Below are 16,706 nucleotides of genomic sequence, written 5' to 3'. Positions count from 1 at the left end.
AATACCCAGCATCTGCCACCTAAATCATTAATGCAGCAGCATATTAAAATCAATGTATACATTATAGCAATAATCTAGAGTTGATTCCAAGGCGTCAACCATCTCCTTTAAAGTAACCACTCCTGGATTCCCTTAATGTTAATTAGTCAGGATTGTGCCTTTTTGGGAAATATATAATTCTTCCAATCAAGTTTTATAATCTGGAGAAATGGGTTAGGGGATTTTAGTTGCAATAATTCCCCTATCATTTTGCATGAGCACAACCAAACCCTCCAAGGTCTGCCCCTGCTTTTGTTTTATAGCAGTATTTTAAAAAATAGAGAAAGCATCCAGTAGCGACTTCTGGTAAAGCTACGTTTCCTGCAGAGCAAAAATATCCACTTTAGTTCAATCTACATTCCCTGGTTGAAATAAATGGGTGAATCCCCTAGTATTACATAAGAGTAGAGAAAAGGGAACTGAGTGAATGGAAGATAGCTCTAGCTAGATGCGAGGAGTGTGTTTAAGGTGTTGGGAGATTCGCCATCTGCGTTGTGTCTGCGTTGTGAAGCTGCAAAGTCATTTTTTCTCTCCTTACTGCTGCTGTATTGGAGGAACCTGCTCTGCTCTGCTACATATACTCCATTAAGAGTGAGCAGAGTGAGAGGAATGTGTTTAAGGTTTTGGAAGACGCGTCATCTGCGATGTGAAGCCATAAATTATTTTCTCTCTCCTTACTGCTGCTGCATTGGAGGAACCTGCTCTGCTCTGCTACATATACTCTATTAAGAGCGGAGCGCGAGGAGTGTGTTTAAGGTGTTTTGGGTGAAGTTGGTGAGGTTTCTGTGGTCAGCCGAGTTTGCTTTTTAGAACCGGAAATTACTCTGTGTTTAATCCCTCCCCCACTCCTTCACCTTATTGACCTTGCATCCTGCATAGTGCATTGACAGTGAACTCCCTGCCTCCACTTGGTGGAGTTGCTTTAAGTGACTGGAAACTGCAATGGCAGCGGTGCAGCATGGGACGTGGTGAGTCTTCTTAATATTCTAACATTAGTTCACAGTTTACCTTTCCGACGTTGGCTAGAAAGAACTTGTTGGTATCACTTGCTTTGTCCCCTTCTAACATTTGCATCCTTTGATACACTGGGCCTCATTACGAGTAGCCCGGTAAAAACGGGTTAATTACCGGCATGCCGGTAAGAGCGGGTCCGTGCTCGTATGAACCCGCTAATAGAGGGTGATTACGAGTGCGCGAGCACGCGCGAACCCCCATGACGGTAATGGTAATACTGGCATGCCGCTAAAGGCCCTCCAGCCCCCTGATAGCGGCATCATGGGACCCGCCAATACCGGCACCGCCTCAGAGCAACCCCTAAATACCGGCCCGGTAATACCACCATGCTAATACCGGGTTCGCAAAACCGGAACCGCAAATTACATCATCGCGCAGGAACGGGAAATGGGCCTGCGGCCATCTTTAAAAACACAATCCATTGCTATCCTCCCTAACCTCCAGTCTTTTCGTGTCGTGCTGTGTTGGAAAATCCTGAGGAAGTCAAAGGCCACCCGGAAGACAACCACCCAGCAGCGGAAGAAGCGTTTTTCAGACACTGAGCTCAATATGCTTGCTGACACTCTGGCTGCACATGCAGCCATAATGAAAAGCAATGATATGAAGCAAGAAGCCCAGATGAGGAGAAAGGAAATCTGGCAGGAGGTTGCCGGAAGGTGTAGGCCGTGGGGACCACCCCACTCACCGTGCGTGACTGCCACAAGAGGTGGGACGACCTCCGCTTGAGGGTGCGAAAAATCCTATCGAGCAACAGGAGGGTGGCCATGGAGATAGGTGGGGGTCCACATTCACCTGCTAAGTTGATGCCCTGGGAGGACACTGCCAGCACTTTTATTGATCCTGAGTCAATAGACAGATTCCAAGAGATGGAAATGGGTGCGGCATCATCCACAGAAAGAGGTGAGTGACCCTGCACATCCCTGTAGGAGAAAACATGACTTAGCACTAGTGATGTGGATGTGAGACTAGGCAAGGCAATGCATGTCCCTACAACCACAATAACATATCCAAGTCAAGATTGCGGCCCAAACCCTGCCACACAGAAATGCATCCTGAGTGCCAATCCCATAACCTACACATGGGCAACATACCAAGACCGTGCCCAGGTAACCAAACACACAAACCCCATATCAACGGCATGCCACCTGCCATGCAGTGAATGCTAACATTCCCCCTCTGAATACCCTGAGTGACACACCTGTAAGACATGAATGCATGATCAAATGAATAATGAACAGCACCATGCCCTGCATCTCTTCTAACCCCCAGGCACCGATGAGGAAGAAGCAACCCAGGAGACCACCGCAAGGGCATCCACCTCACACCCTAAGAAGAGGGCTACCACCACCACCACCACCTCCGCTGGAGGCAAGCAGGCCACAGCCACTGCCAGTGTGCCTGTGCGAGCTGGGACACAGCCAGCAATACCTGCTGCCAGTGTGCCTGACACACTACTGACCCAGCAGGCCACACCCACACCTGTCGAAGGGGAGTCCCTGGAAGCACCCGCCTCCACTGGGGAAGAACTTGATGCCCGTGTGGAGCCTGAGGGAGACACCAAGGTGACATGCCCGGCCACCCCTCGCCCCGTGCCCGCCCCCTCGCCCCAACACCTGCAGTCACCCACCTCAGTGAAGCTGATCCCTGCCTCCGTTACTGTGACCTACCCACCTCTGAAGAGTACAGTCCTGAAAATGCCGTCCACGTGACTGCACAACCCACCACTCCAGCCCCCTCCAAAACCCTGGAGACACGATTGTCGACAGTGGAGGCCCGACAGGAGGCCATGTTAGACCTACTCCGCCAGTACATAGCGGACGGGGAGGAAACCAGGCAGGGTATTGCCACAGCAATTGCGGGACCACAGCGGCCATCGCAGCCAACACAGCCGCTGTTAATGCATTGGCTCGGTTAATGAGGGACTGCCTGGGGGCGGTGACACAGGTGCTGACTTCAATGCTGCTCCATATGCAGCGGCCGTGGCTTGCAGAAGGTGTGGAACCTGCCAGCGACTCACCTACTACCTCCACACCAGCTTTATCTGTCCCCACCAGCCCAGTGCGCCAGACACGTAGGAGTGCAAGGCACACTGAAATGCCGCCTCTGGACAGGAAGAAGTCCCAGAAGTAGTGTGGGCAGACAATGGGAGTGGGACACAAGGTTGGGGGTTAAGGGGTGCATCTTGTGGAGTCTATTGGGGGTATTGGTATTGGTTGGGGGGTTTTGGAGTTTGTTGGGGGGGTTTGGGAGTTTGTTGGGGGGGTCTAGGAGTTTGTTGGGGGGTTAGGGAGGGGGAAGTGGGCACATTTTTGCTGTTGTATACACGTTGTGATAAGAAAAATCCATGGCTGGACATTGTTATTTTCGTGTGCATCCATTTAATGTGTTACAGTGTTCAGTGCCCAACTCCCAACATTCCCTGTGTGCATGTCCACATTGGCCCAGTGTCTGACTGACACATGTCTTTCATAGTCCCTTTGGGTCGGGAGTATTTGCGAATCTGTGCTTGGCGTACTGCATGGCCATCCCATGCATCATGTACTAGCAGGGGGGCTACTTCACCTCCGTCTCCATCCTCATCATCCTCACCCGGGGCATGCATGTCAATGTCAGGTGGCAGTGGTACATTTCTCCGGACGCACATGTTGTGCAGCATGACACAGGCCATGGTGATCTTTGCTACCTTCTCAGGCCTATATAGGAGTGCCCCACCAGATCTGCTTAGGCAGCGGAAACGCGCCTTCAACAGGCCAAAGGTCTGCTCTATCACAACACGGGTGCAGATGTGCACACGAATGTACTCCTCTTCATGGCTGTTCTGCGGGTTCCGTACAGGGGTAAGTTGCCACAGCCTCAAGGGATATCCTCTGTCACCTGCAAGCAAATACAAATAGGTGTGTGTCACTCTGAGCTGGCACCTTCAGGAAGCACAGTCATGACGGCAGCAATTTGGTGTGGACATGCACATGTCCCTGTACGTATGCAAAATTGTCACCTAGATGCATTCTAAACTGTTATGAGGTGTGGTAGTCTGGATGGCGTTCAATAGATGATGCAGGGTGTAATCATGCATGCTGAGGCGGATGTACTGTGGTAGTACGACAATGTTTAGCCTCCCATTCAAGCAGTTAGTTCTATGCATGGTCACACTAGCCACATTGGCCCAGTTGCCATCCTGTACAGTCATGCATTGCTTGTCATCACCATGGTGGCCTGGTTGTGCCTCTTACTTGTTGTCATCGATATGCATTATTTGTTTAATTTGTGCCAGTGATGTGTCATGTTTCGTTTGTGAGGTTCAGGTCTGGAGTGTTTAGCTCTGCATGCATTCTCCGATCACCGACAATTGCCACCCAGGTGGGGTATGCATCCCTGACCCCTTTCCCAACCAGGTGGAGTATGCATCCCTACACATCAGTACCCCAGAGCACTGCCATGGCCCAGTTGTGCAACTCACCAAGCAGCCAGGCACGTGGTCCAGCATGTAGCTCCATGTGACGGGGTAGGGTGGAGTTGCGCAGTACCAGGGCATCATGTGTTGATCCGGGATATCGGGCACTGCAATGTTTGATGATCTTGCTGGAGTCACATGCCATCTGCACATTGATGGAGTGGTATTGCTTGCGATTGCGGTACACCGCCTCTATGGTATGGGGGACTACCAATTCAACATAGGTTTAGTCCAGGGGACCAACACAATTGGGCATGCCTGCCAGTGCATGGAAGCCTACTTTGGTGTCGACTATCTCCTGGCCAGTCCGTGGTAGGGATATGTGGGTGCTTGCGTGTTTCAGGAGGGCATCCAGCACTTGGTTCAACATGCGTGAAAAAAGTGGTTGTGAAATGCCATGCAGCTGCCCCACTGTGTGTTGATAGGTGCCTGTGGCCAGGAAGTGGAGCACGGGCACCACCTTTAGTAGCGGGGGGATAGCAGTGCGTATTTCTATGAGGCTGCCTATGTCGTTGTGTATCATGTCCACTATGCTGGTGATGGTGTCCCGGTCCAACCGGTACAGGGTGTGGATCTGCTCAGGGGTTAGGTTGAATGGGCTGGGTCTGGTGCGAGGGATTGGTGGCTGCCTACGAGGCACTGCTGGCTGCGCTGGTTGTATTTGCTAGGCCTGTCTCACTCTCCTTCTCCTCCTGCGTCTCCTCTGTGCTGCCTGTTGTTGCTGCTGTAGTTGTAGTTGTTGTTGTAGTTGGTGTTGTTGCTGTAGTTGTAGCAGTATTGGCATGTCCTCCAATGCCATGATTGCAACAGCTAGTGGTGGCATTTTGGTGTCACAAGGGGTGTGGTGTCCGGGTGTGCTCATTTTATACTGGCCCAGCCTCCATTGCCTCCACTTGTGGGGATTGTGTGCATCTGTGGCAGTTGGCTTGTTTCCTGATTGCTGTTTGCGGGTGGTCCGCGATGCCTGTATGGCCGGCATCGTGCAGCCCGTGATTACTGGCTTCGCGATGCTGGTATTTGCATGTCCGCGTGGGTTGGAATGGCCCCTATTACCGGCATGCCGGTATTTGCTCCCCGAAGGGGCGCTTGTACGAGCCCAATGCTGCTATTAACAGCGCCGTTATTTAGGGTGCCGCTAATACCAGATTGCCAGGTCAGAATACACCGGAGCGGTAAACAATGCCGGTATTAGCATACCGGCATCGTTTTTGCCTTACTGCCAACCTTGTAATGAGGCCCACTGTGTATTCTATCGCGACTTTACATCATAGTGATATAATGCCGGCAGCCCTGAGAAGTAAGTCCTGGGTGGCCAATCGCACAAATCTGGAGAATCTGGACATTACACTTCTCCCGTGTAAACCTTCATTGGTAGAAGCAGTTGACACTCAGATTTCTTTGGCGCAATGCCAACCACATTGCCCAGAAGTAGGTCATATAATGAAAACCCCCTGCAACAAAATTGTATTCTAACATCTTCAGAAAATGTAAATGCATTGTTGGCAATTACACAAGAGCAGTTAGTAAAGATAGTTACATATGCCCAAGTTCTCGGTCCTGAAAGTCCCATGGGGGAAGGACCTTTTATGAAAATGGGTGCGATTGATGGGACGGGCAATGGAAAATTAAGAATCAGCAGTACTAGAACATCTACCCAATCACAGTCTTCTCCTTGTCTGGAGGATTCTGTTATTTTGGGTGAATCCTTTTTAAGACTTTGCCGGGACATGGAAGTTTCCCAAATGGTGATGGGTTTGCCTCCCCCATTACCTATCTCATCAGTGAGCAGTAATCGAGGACCGGATAAGTGTGTTTCCCAGGATGTGTTCCATCAAATAGAGAATATTCAAACACCAAAGAATATTCACTTCAGTGAACAAACGGATACAACATCTAAAATGGATTTGCTTGCTCCAGTTTCCATCTCAACTCTACGTTTGGTCTTTGAATCTTTCTAAGGCTGCACAATAATATTAAAGACAGTGTTGCCGCTAATGCGGACAAGCTCACAGTACTGGACACAAATGTCCAGTCTCAAAAGCAGGGCTCTTCCCTCGACCTGCTTTTGCGCCTCTAGAGGCAGATGTAAGGGTGACTGACAAAAATAATGCATTGATCTTGGAGACAATACAGAACGAGACACAGGACTGTGACCAACAGGGAATGAGTTTGACTCCCAATACTCCTACACCTCGTGTTGAATATATGTCATGCCTGAGCATCTCATCAGCATTGTTTGATTCACTGAATGCTCCCATAATAATTGAAGATGTATCTGAGAATATGAATCCGGTTGTATTTTGGCCAAAGATCCTCCCTCAAAAAGAAATAAAATTTAAATCCCAAAAGGAAGAAATCAAAAAATCAATCTGCCCCAAAGCATAACTCCCTGAATTCTTCCTTGAAATATTGAAGGCAGCTTCCTTAAGCAGATACTATTATTGATCTAAACACACATCATTTGGTATTGAGGGAGGTGTCAGCAGAAAATCCGAAAAGGAGAAGGGGAAGCTGTAAAGGATGGATCCACATCCTTTTGTGTAGATTGCATCTCTGGAGTTGTTGAAGACTTGCCTATTATAAGGCATACAACTACTGATATGGGCACTGATCCTCATATTGATGTTAATTTACTTCACGATCTGTGGCCCATTATTACGAATGGGCACTTTCCTACACATGTTGTTCCTTCCTCTTTTAGACCAATTGCAAACCTGTTAAGGGCTCAGCGATCAAAAATAACATCCTTTCTATTGCTGGCCCACAATACATCTACCCTTGTTATGCCTACTGCCTCTGAGGGGCGTGTGCAACAAATGGGGCCAAATAATAGGTCTACCATTGGAGTTACTGCCAATACAATAGGTGATTCGAATATAGGCCTTCACACACAGATCATTTTGGAACAGTCTCCCAGGATGACTCAGACTATTGTATGTCCAATGATGCAGACATTGGACCAAATGGAATCCTGTCCGTCAAAGTTTTTAGGGTGGGAAACAAACCTACAAACTCATTGGCCTGATAAGACTTAATAAATCTAAGCTCTTGGGCATATTCAAACAGATTCTGTCATTGAGACCTCTACTTTCGGAGGATATAGATTATATAGCACTGCCCTTAGAGAACAACTATAGTATGGTATCCCTTTTTCATTCAGAAATTGTGGCAAATATGGTATGGGGTCAGAGGGCCAACTTGCATTTTTTGGGATTTTATCTTTTTGAAGTAAATTCATCTGAGGCAGCTAAATCCTTTTTTATGCCCTCTTCTATAAACGAAAAAGCTGATACTGTCGACTCTCTGCAGTGACTTCAGCTCTTTGACTTCTGCTGCACCTAATGTGCAATCTAGTTCCCTTCTTATGGAAGGGCAGGACTGGTCTTGGGTAGAGTCTGCTCTGAAATCTTGTACAGCTTTGAGACAGGGCTTGATCCAACCTTGGCGCAATTAGGATTTTATCATGGAATGTATGTGGGTTCACTAATCTGAAGATAATGTGGGAGGATTCCATGTATTTGAGGAAGTCTAACATCCTTCTATTTCAGGAAACCATGTTAACAGAGAGTATTGATTTAAGGGGCTATCCTACCAGCCACTCGGGCAGATGTGGGCCCCCCAAGTGGCGGTCTGGTCAAAGCCATTGATATTACATTGAATATACTTTCTGGTCTCTAGTTGTCTTAAGATGGTTTTTTGGCAGTAAGACTTAGCTTGCCCGGAGCGAAACAGGAATTCTTACTTGTCAATGTTTAGTCAGTCTATTACATCTTATCAGTTTGCCTTAAAGAGCTTATTTGAGTCCTGGTTACTGGAGGGGAATGACCATGTCAACAAAAAGCAGTGATAGGTCAACAATCTCTTCCTTTAGTCCCTGAGACGCTAACAGGCTAAATCCAAAGTAATCTAGTTAACTCGAAGATTAATCATCCCACAATTTCATCACTTAGAAAAAACGTACTAATTTATTTTTATGCATCTTATGCTAAACTTTAAAAAAAGGAACTATAACAAAGTCCTATACATGACAGACTAAAACAACCAAATCTGTGCTATCCACTTACAATCTAAATGGTGTGGTAGCACCAAACCTTTCATAATGAATAGGAACAGAGACAGATAAACAAGAAATGATTCTTAAGAACGGAAAAGCAGTATAAAATACTGTTGACACAATTAGTTAATTCACCAATTCTGGGATCACGGCCTTGATCCCTCCTGCATTCATGCATGTCACAGAGGTCTGTAGGAGCAGTTGTTAATTGTTCATTTAGTATAGCTATTTTACAACCACTCTGTGTTGTTCTAAATGCCAATCAAATGTATACAAGTGTATATTCTACAAGGGTACCTTTGTTGAATGCCGGATGCGAATTGAGAGATAGGAAAAAGAGAATACAAATTTCCTAATGTAAAGTCGACATATGTTTTGGCCTTATTAACTCATACGGTTCACTCTCTCAGTGCCGTTGGTTTTGTTGGTGATGGCCGTCTTCAGGACAGGATAACAAGTTTGTTCAAACAGGTGGTTAATACTTTCCCAGGTGCTCCTATTGCAATCTAAGACAATTTTAAAAAGAAAAAAGATTTAAAAAGACGCTCCTTTAAAGAGTTTAGCTAAAAAATGGTGGTAATGGACTGTGTTGGTTCTGCCATTGCATGGACTAACCTGTATATGACTCAAATTTCTTCGGGACGTGTTAGGAGGAATCTTAATGACCATGCAATATTTGTGGGAGGGGATTTTAATGCCACCTGTGTTGAAGGACACAAATGCAAAAATGACACATGTATATCCCATTCTATCCAATCTAGTGTTAGGAGGGGGTCTGATTTGGGATTCCTTTATGACTAATTGGGATTTATTCCAACTTTTTCCTCCTGCCCGCAATTATTCTCAAACCTATGCATGGCAGAGGGGCATTGCATCATCTTGAATCAGCTACTTTTTTGTCTCACCCTCTTTAGAATCTGTGAGTGGGAACATGGGTGTTTTTGATCTGGGTACGGGGGACCATTTGGTGATGTATTTCTTTTTATTCTCTTGATTGATTTTACAACAGCTGAAACATTTCCCTCTCCCCCTCCTTGTCCTCCCTCATCACCCTCCCTTGCCCCCTTCTTTGCCACCCCGAGGACCTGCATGTCTCTGTCTTCCACCAAGGACCCGTGAGAACCAAACGCTCAGTGGAGATCCAGTAGCCTTAGGCGTTGTGGACACCATTGCACCCTGTATTCCTCTTTCAGGAATGCCAATGTTTCTCCCCCTTCCCTAGCAAATTGCTGCAAGTTGTTGTTCATTGCTCACTCTAGGACGACCAGTTCCCAAACCTTTTGCAGCCAGTCCTGAGTCGTAGGAATATTTGGTCCTTTCCAGTTCCGAGCTATAATAGACATTGCAGCCAAAGTGAGGACCAGCCTTGCCTTCTCCCAGCTTCTAGGTTTGCTTTCCCCTTGTCCCCTGGTAATCCCAACAGTATTTGCTCCGGGGATCTGGTGTCACCCTGTCCAAAGGCCTGAGTTTGGGCCTGTTGCACCTCCTCCCAAAATGGGTCTATTCTCAGCCATTTCCACCATATGTGAGAAGCTGTGCCGTCCTGTCCATATCCCCTCCAACATACCCCTGAAGTTTCCGGATATATGAGTTTTTGGCAGGCGGCAGTGTAATGCCACCCATAAAGTATCTTGTACCATATCCCCTGTAATTGGGATGCTTTAGCCAGTTTGGGGATTCTCCTCCATAGTTTTTCCCAATCGTCCCTCCCGACATCTCGCCCCAGCACTTGTTCCCATTGACTCATATAGTTCCATGCAGCTCTGGGAGTAGTATCATATAGGATTCTTTATAAATCAGATATCTAGCCCTTCGAGCCATCATGTGTCAGAAGGAACTTCCTGAATGGGGTAACCTGCCTGGTGGCCGCCTCCCTGACTCCAGGGCTCAATAGCCAATGCCTTTGCTGCTCATATCTGAATCTCTGCCCTTCCTCCACTCGAAATGCTTGCTTGCATTTTACGAAAGAGAGTATGGACTGGACCTGGAAGATATCCTGAATTACCCTGCAATCGCCCTCCCGCCATTGCCCGAATGCCCCTGGTTCCTTCCCTGGGGTGAAGTCTCCATTGTTAAAGATGGGGTCAAGGGGGAAGAGAACGTCGTGATTGCGTTTCTCTCAAATAGTGTTTCCCAGACGTCCGCTACTAGTTTGATAATGGTGCTCCTATACAAATGTTGCGGCCTATGTTGTTTCGGCAGCCATAATACCTCCGTTAAGTCATGCTGCATCAATGCCCTATCCATCGAGGCCCATTGTTTGTCCCTCATCCCAGAGAACCACCCCCTCAGCACCTGGAGTTCCGTTGCCCCATAATATTGTTGGAGATTGGGAAGAGCCAATCCATCTCCCTCCTTGGGGCCATCAAAATCTGCCTGCTGATTCTTGCCCTTTTCCACTCCCAGACAAACTCGTTTACCATTTTCCTCAGGTCCCTGAACAAAACTGCCGGTAGTACCACCGGAATTGCCTGAAATAGATATAGAAGGCGGGGGAGTACTACCATTTTTACCTTTGCTATTCTCCCCACCCATGAAATCCCAAGGCTCCTCCACTTCTGAAGTACCCTCTCTATGGCCTTCACTATGGGCGGATAGTGGGCTGCGTATCATCCCCCAGGTTTGGGGTAATGTTCACTCTCAGATATTTAATCCTCCCTTGGCTTTCTACAAAAGGTGTTGCTTCCTTCGGATGCGCTATTTCCTCTTTCCCCACCGTGAGATTCAACAATTCTGATTTGCTGAAATAGATTCGTAAGCCTGACGGCCACCCCCATAACCCCCAAACTCCCCTAGCAGTGCCATGCATGCCTGTATCGAACTCCTCGGCTTTGTTAATGCTCGGAGCATATTGAGTGCCTGCAAAGGGAATTCCCTGCATCTCGTCTGCTTCCCTACTGGCCTGTAGTAGGGGCACCAGGTATATTGTGTAGAGGAGTGGGGAGAGTGGGCATCCCTATTTGTACCCCTTCCCAGACTGATGGGGGGCGACATTGAGCCATTTACCAAAAGGCATGTTACTAGAGCATGGTAGTTGGCCTTGACCATTCTCAGGAAGTTCTCTCCCAGACCCATTTTATCCATTACCGGGAACAGGAACAGGAATGTCCACTCCACACGGTCAAATGCTTTTTCCGCATCCAGTGACAGGAGGACCGCGGGAGTGTTCATTTTCAGGGATTTTTCCACCAGGTGGGCCACCCTCCTGATATTATCGGCTGTTTGCCTGCCCAATACGAATCTCGACTGGTCTTGGTGGATCAAGGAGGGCATGCACCCCTCTAGATTATTTGTCAATATTTTAAGTATAGATTTATGCGTCCACAACCATAACTCGTGCCACCACCGTGCACTGTTAAGACTTACACCCAGTACATGAAAGATGACATCACAAATGCCATTGATGACATCACATATTAAAATCATTTTTATGAATAGTCCCTACAAGGGTTAGTGTTTATAAGGTTGGTAACAAGATATCAGGGTTGATCAAGAGATCTATCATAAACTATTTAATGTATTAAAGAATATTCTCATCTAAAGAAAACATTATATTCTAGTGTTGTTGTTAATACAGGAACCTAATCATACATGCACGTAGGCAATGGCTGCAGCATGTACCAAAAAAGCACAATATTTTTAATCTGGTAATGCTAATTTATCAAAGTTTTTCATAATGTTAAACATGGAATAAATAGCTAACAATTTCAAACTTACGACATACTTGTGTTAGTACAAACAAATGCATATAAAAACCCAGAATGCATACAAATTAGAGCCACATACAGGGAAACTAAAGTAAAGAAGTAAGAAACAATAGCACCAAAAAATGACAGTAACATTAGAGTTGATTATCATGTCCACAAATGAATTGTGTGTTTAAGGCCTGCTTATTGCCCCATGTATGTACACTATGTGGTCAAATCAAATTCTATGGAAAGCTGTATACAGCACCTTTTCCATTTTTATAATTCTCATTGTTAGTAAAAATAAAAACTAGCCTAGACATGTCAGTGAACAAAAATAAGTGGCCAGATATGTGATGTCATCAGTGACATCATCAATGACATTTGTGATATCATCCATATATATATGATTTATGTGAATGATTGTGTGTGTTTTAAAACTTGTGAGAATTTTGACTCAGACCATTGGAAATCAACTAGAAGACCGTCTTAATGTTCTCAAGACACAAAAAGTGACTGAGGTAGAGTTCAAGTTTTAAAGTTGATGAGAGGCTCATGGCAAGGCATTTCTTACACGCTCTCTGTTGTTCTCTAGAGATAGTTTAAGCCATATGACCCAACTTACAAGATATTCAAAGTAATCAATTTGCATTTACAATTTTTTCTCCATGTTTGTCTTCATATTTCTGTCCTGTTCATCTATTGACCAAAATATAAAGCCTATCTACGTGTAGTCTATATTTTCTGTTAACTTGCCTTACATTTATGGTTGCTTAGGGTTTTGCGACATTTTCTGAATTTAAGTATTAAGCATTTTTTGTAGAACATTTCTTAGACATTCCTTTATGTGGTACTTATCATATATTTGTTGTTTATAGGCTTAAACCCTTTACATACTTTCGTGAAAACTATTACCTGCCCCAGGTCCATGTTACCAAAGAAGATGTGAAGGAGATTACAATGTTCTTTCACCCTGTATGGCCATTATGACAGGGATGCTGCTTAGCTCAGTAGTGGCACAAGGTTGGGCATAGCACTTGGAAGTATTCACTCCCCCTTGCAATACATCCAACGAACAGCGGTTTCATCACAATCACACCAGGGGAGAGAGAGAAAGACAGAAGTGGAATAGGACCAGTCCGGTTCATGTGCTCCTCTTGGCACCACCTCACAGTAACCTCTGCAGAGGGCATGTACCATAAAGGGACACAGAACTGCTTTACATTCTTTTAAAAAAAAAAAACCTTTATTGTTGCTGTCAGACATGTTACAACTCATGAACTTTCACTGCTTTACATTCTAACTACTGATAGGCCCATATTCAGTAAAAGGACCGCTCTGGTTGCGGATAGTGGTGGGCATTGTAGAAATAAACATTACATAATGATTACTGCTGCAGCCACTGGATTCCACTGGATTCCACAAGTCTTCCAAATAGTTTGCTTTCAACACCATTTCCCCTTGTCTGTCTGTAGCTTTGTTTTATATCACACCGGATGGGTAACCCCTAAACCATGGAACTGGGGAACAACAAAGTAGCACAAAATATCCCAAAGGGAAAAAGGGGGTTCACATGGAAGAGTACTATATTAGTTTGAGTACTCAATTATAAAAAATAGAGGCGAAGAAGAGAAGGAAGCCCAGACATAAATATTCACATTTTCATTTTTAATTTATTACCATTGTAAAATTGCATAATATATCAACATCTAAACAACAATAAAATAGATGAATTAATTTTAAAGCTTTGTTTTGGCCACAAATGTGGGCAGTAAAAGGGGAATATATAAACAGATACAATGTCATCCTTGCCTTCAGATAGATCTATCTATTAAGTCTGGTCAGATAACTCACCTCTCCCACCATAGTCACAACTGCCTGGTAGCGGTGGACTGGCCACACGGCCATTCGGCCCGGGTGCCGATTCAGTTGAGGGTCATGTCTCATCATGTGGGCCGTTTTTTACAAGGAGCACTGGGGGCACGACTTACTTTCCCCAGGCTTAGCTGTCTGACAGCCCAGGGCTACCTGCAGCTGTGTGCTGTGGATGGTAGTGTGTTTTTATCTCTTGTCTAGTTGTGTTAATATTTATTTGACTGACTGACTGACATGTAATGGGCAAGGGCCTACCTGGTAACAAAATGACAACAGGCAGCAGACCGGAAACCCACCCACCACACCCGAACCCACCCTACCCTGCCCTTCCCAGCCCACCCCTGTGATCTGCTCCTCGCTCTCCTCTGCCCTGCCACCAGCCCCCACTACCTTGGCACCACCATTCCATGGTCCTTATCACCCATTTCCGCGCACTGAGGACTCAATAACAGTTACCCAGGCAGGCAGAGCAGCCATTTAGCATGCCACAGTTGCACATTCGGTTTTGTTTCCTTGAAATTACATTCAAAGCGAGCTGAGCAATGTTTCTGCTGTGTCTGGGTGACAGGGTGTAGCAGGAGGCAGGCAACGCAGCTGGATCCGGATCTAGCTCAGTCAGTGTGACCATTCTGCACTGGAGCAGAAGAGAAGGAGGCAGGGCAGCAACTGTGTGCAAAGAAAGAATAAGGACGAAGGGTGCCGGAGCGGTCAGCGGACAGACAACGACTGACTGACTCCAAGCTGTCCTGGGCCTGGCTCAAAATCATCAGGCGACAACAGCCAGCCAGGTTAGTACTTTTAGTATTGGAAGATGGTAAGAAGTCATCAGGAATCAGTTAAAGCACTGGAGACTTCAGTATATAAAAATGAGTATGTTTATTTATAATTACAGGGCAAGTTAAGTAAGAAAGGCAGGAGCTAAATAGCTAACATCCTTTCAGTTAGGTTCTCTCATCCTGTATGTAATACCAACTGTAGCGAATGGAACGCTCATGTCCCATACAATTCTAAATGTCTGTATTCTACTATCTGTACAGTGTGCACCCAGTACAGATAGGTACTATAAATGCTACACATCTCCCTCTCTTCCAACTGAACACACAAACAAGATACCACAAACCAGGCATTCAGAGACCATCAAGATTTCCACACTCCTGCACATCTGTAAAAGCCATACAACAATCACATCCATAAAAGTGTATGCCACATTCACGTAACTAACATTCAAATCACCACTTGCCTGGGACTGCTACTCCCGGGCCTCACACCTGCCACCTGCAAGCACATACATTCCTTGCCACACTCTCAGCCACCGACACGTATCTCCTCCCACTCCATCTGCCACCTGGAGACAAGGGTCTGCCACACCCAGCACAACTGCGTACTCACGCAACCATCAGGTAACTTGCTAACATCCATATAGACCATCAATGTACATCCTTATCACAACTACATCACAACCATAACTACAATACACCACCATTCTTCTCAGAAAAACCTTTTCATTTGCGCCATCCAATTATACAGTTCACATACACACAGAAAAGAAAACTTACAAAACAAAGATGACATCAAAACAACGCAGCTGGGAAAGAACAGCACGAGAAAGAAAAACACTGCAACAGAGGCTGATCAGGTCTGAGTCCAAGTGTAAACTGGATCTTTCATAAAACTGAAATGCAGTCAAAACATAAAAGCATTCAAAGCTTAAAACATGTATGGCCAGAGAATAAACTGGTTAATTATTAATTATAATATGTATGCTATTTACCATACGCCCATAAACTTGTGTACCTATCACGCATCATTCATATCACATTTATATATTGGGCTACGTACTCATGTATATATCGAGTTCATACAACTTGTTCATGACACTGTCACACCTCATTTATGAACATGTGGAACCAATTCTAATGCACCCCCCAAAATCATAACATGACATAACCTATTACAGGCTCATGTATTTCATGGCATCAGAACAATGCTGTGCCACTAGTCACAAACTTATGACAGTTCTCATCATGAAAGAAATATAATATATACATCATCATCATTGCTCTTTAAATTTCATAACACTGAATATCAAAATATAGTATAACCATATATACAATCCACAATTTTAAGAACCTGAAAATCCTGTAAAACACTACACAGAAAAAGAATATATATATATATATTTTTTTCTTGTGTCGTTTGTTGGTTATTGTTAAGAGAATTTATTACTATGCATACACCATGCAGCCTCATTAAAACAACACATGGACCGTGCACCTTCCCAGCCAGGTACACTGACATGCACAAATGCATACACCATGCACCCTCATTAAACCATCATATTTACTGTGCATCTTCCCAGTAAGGCACACCATCATTTACAACAACAACCCTCATTCAAACATCATATGCATCCATGCGTAAATATATATCATTGGAACAGAAATATGTGAACTGAACTTCCAAAAATATCATGGCATTGTTCAATAATTTATCTAATGGCAACAAGAAACTACTTGCAACATAACCATTAATATTATTTCAATGCATGAAATATATACATATAATTATCTTAACAAATATTTGTAGT

The sequence above is a fragment of the Ambystoma mexicanum genome, chromosome 6p (genome assembly GCF_040938575.1).
Source record: "Ambystoma mexicanum isolate Mex_15411 chromosome 6p, UKY_AmexF1_1, whole genome shotgun sequence".
In the NCBI taxonomy this organism is placed as follows: Eukaryota; Metazoa; Chordata; class Amphibia; order Caudata; family Ambystomatidae; genus Ambystoma; species Ambystoma mexicanum.
The sequence above is the reverse complement of the archived record's forward strand: the minus strand, read 5'-3'. Positions refer to the sequence as shown.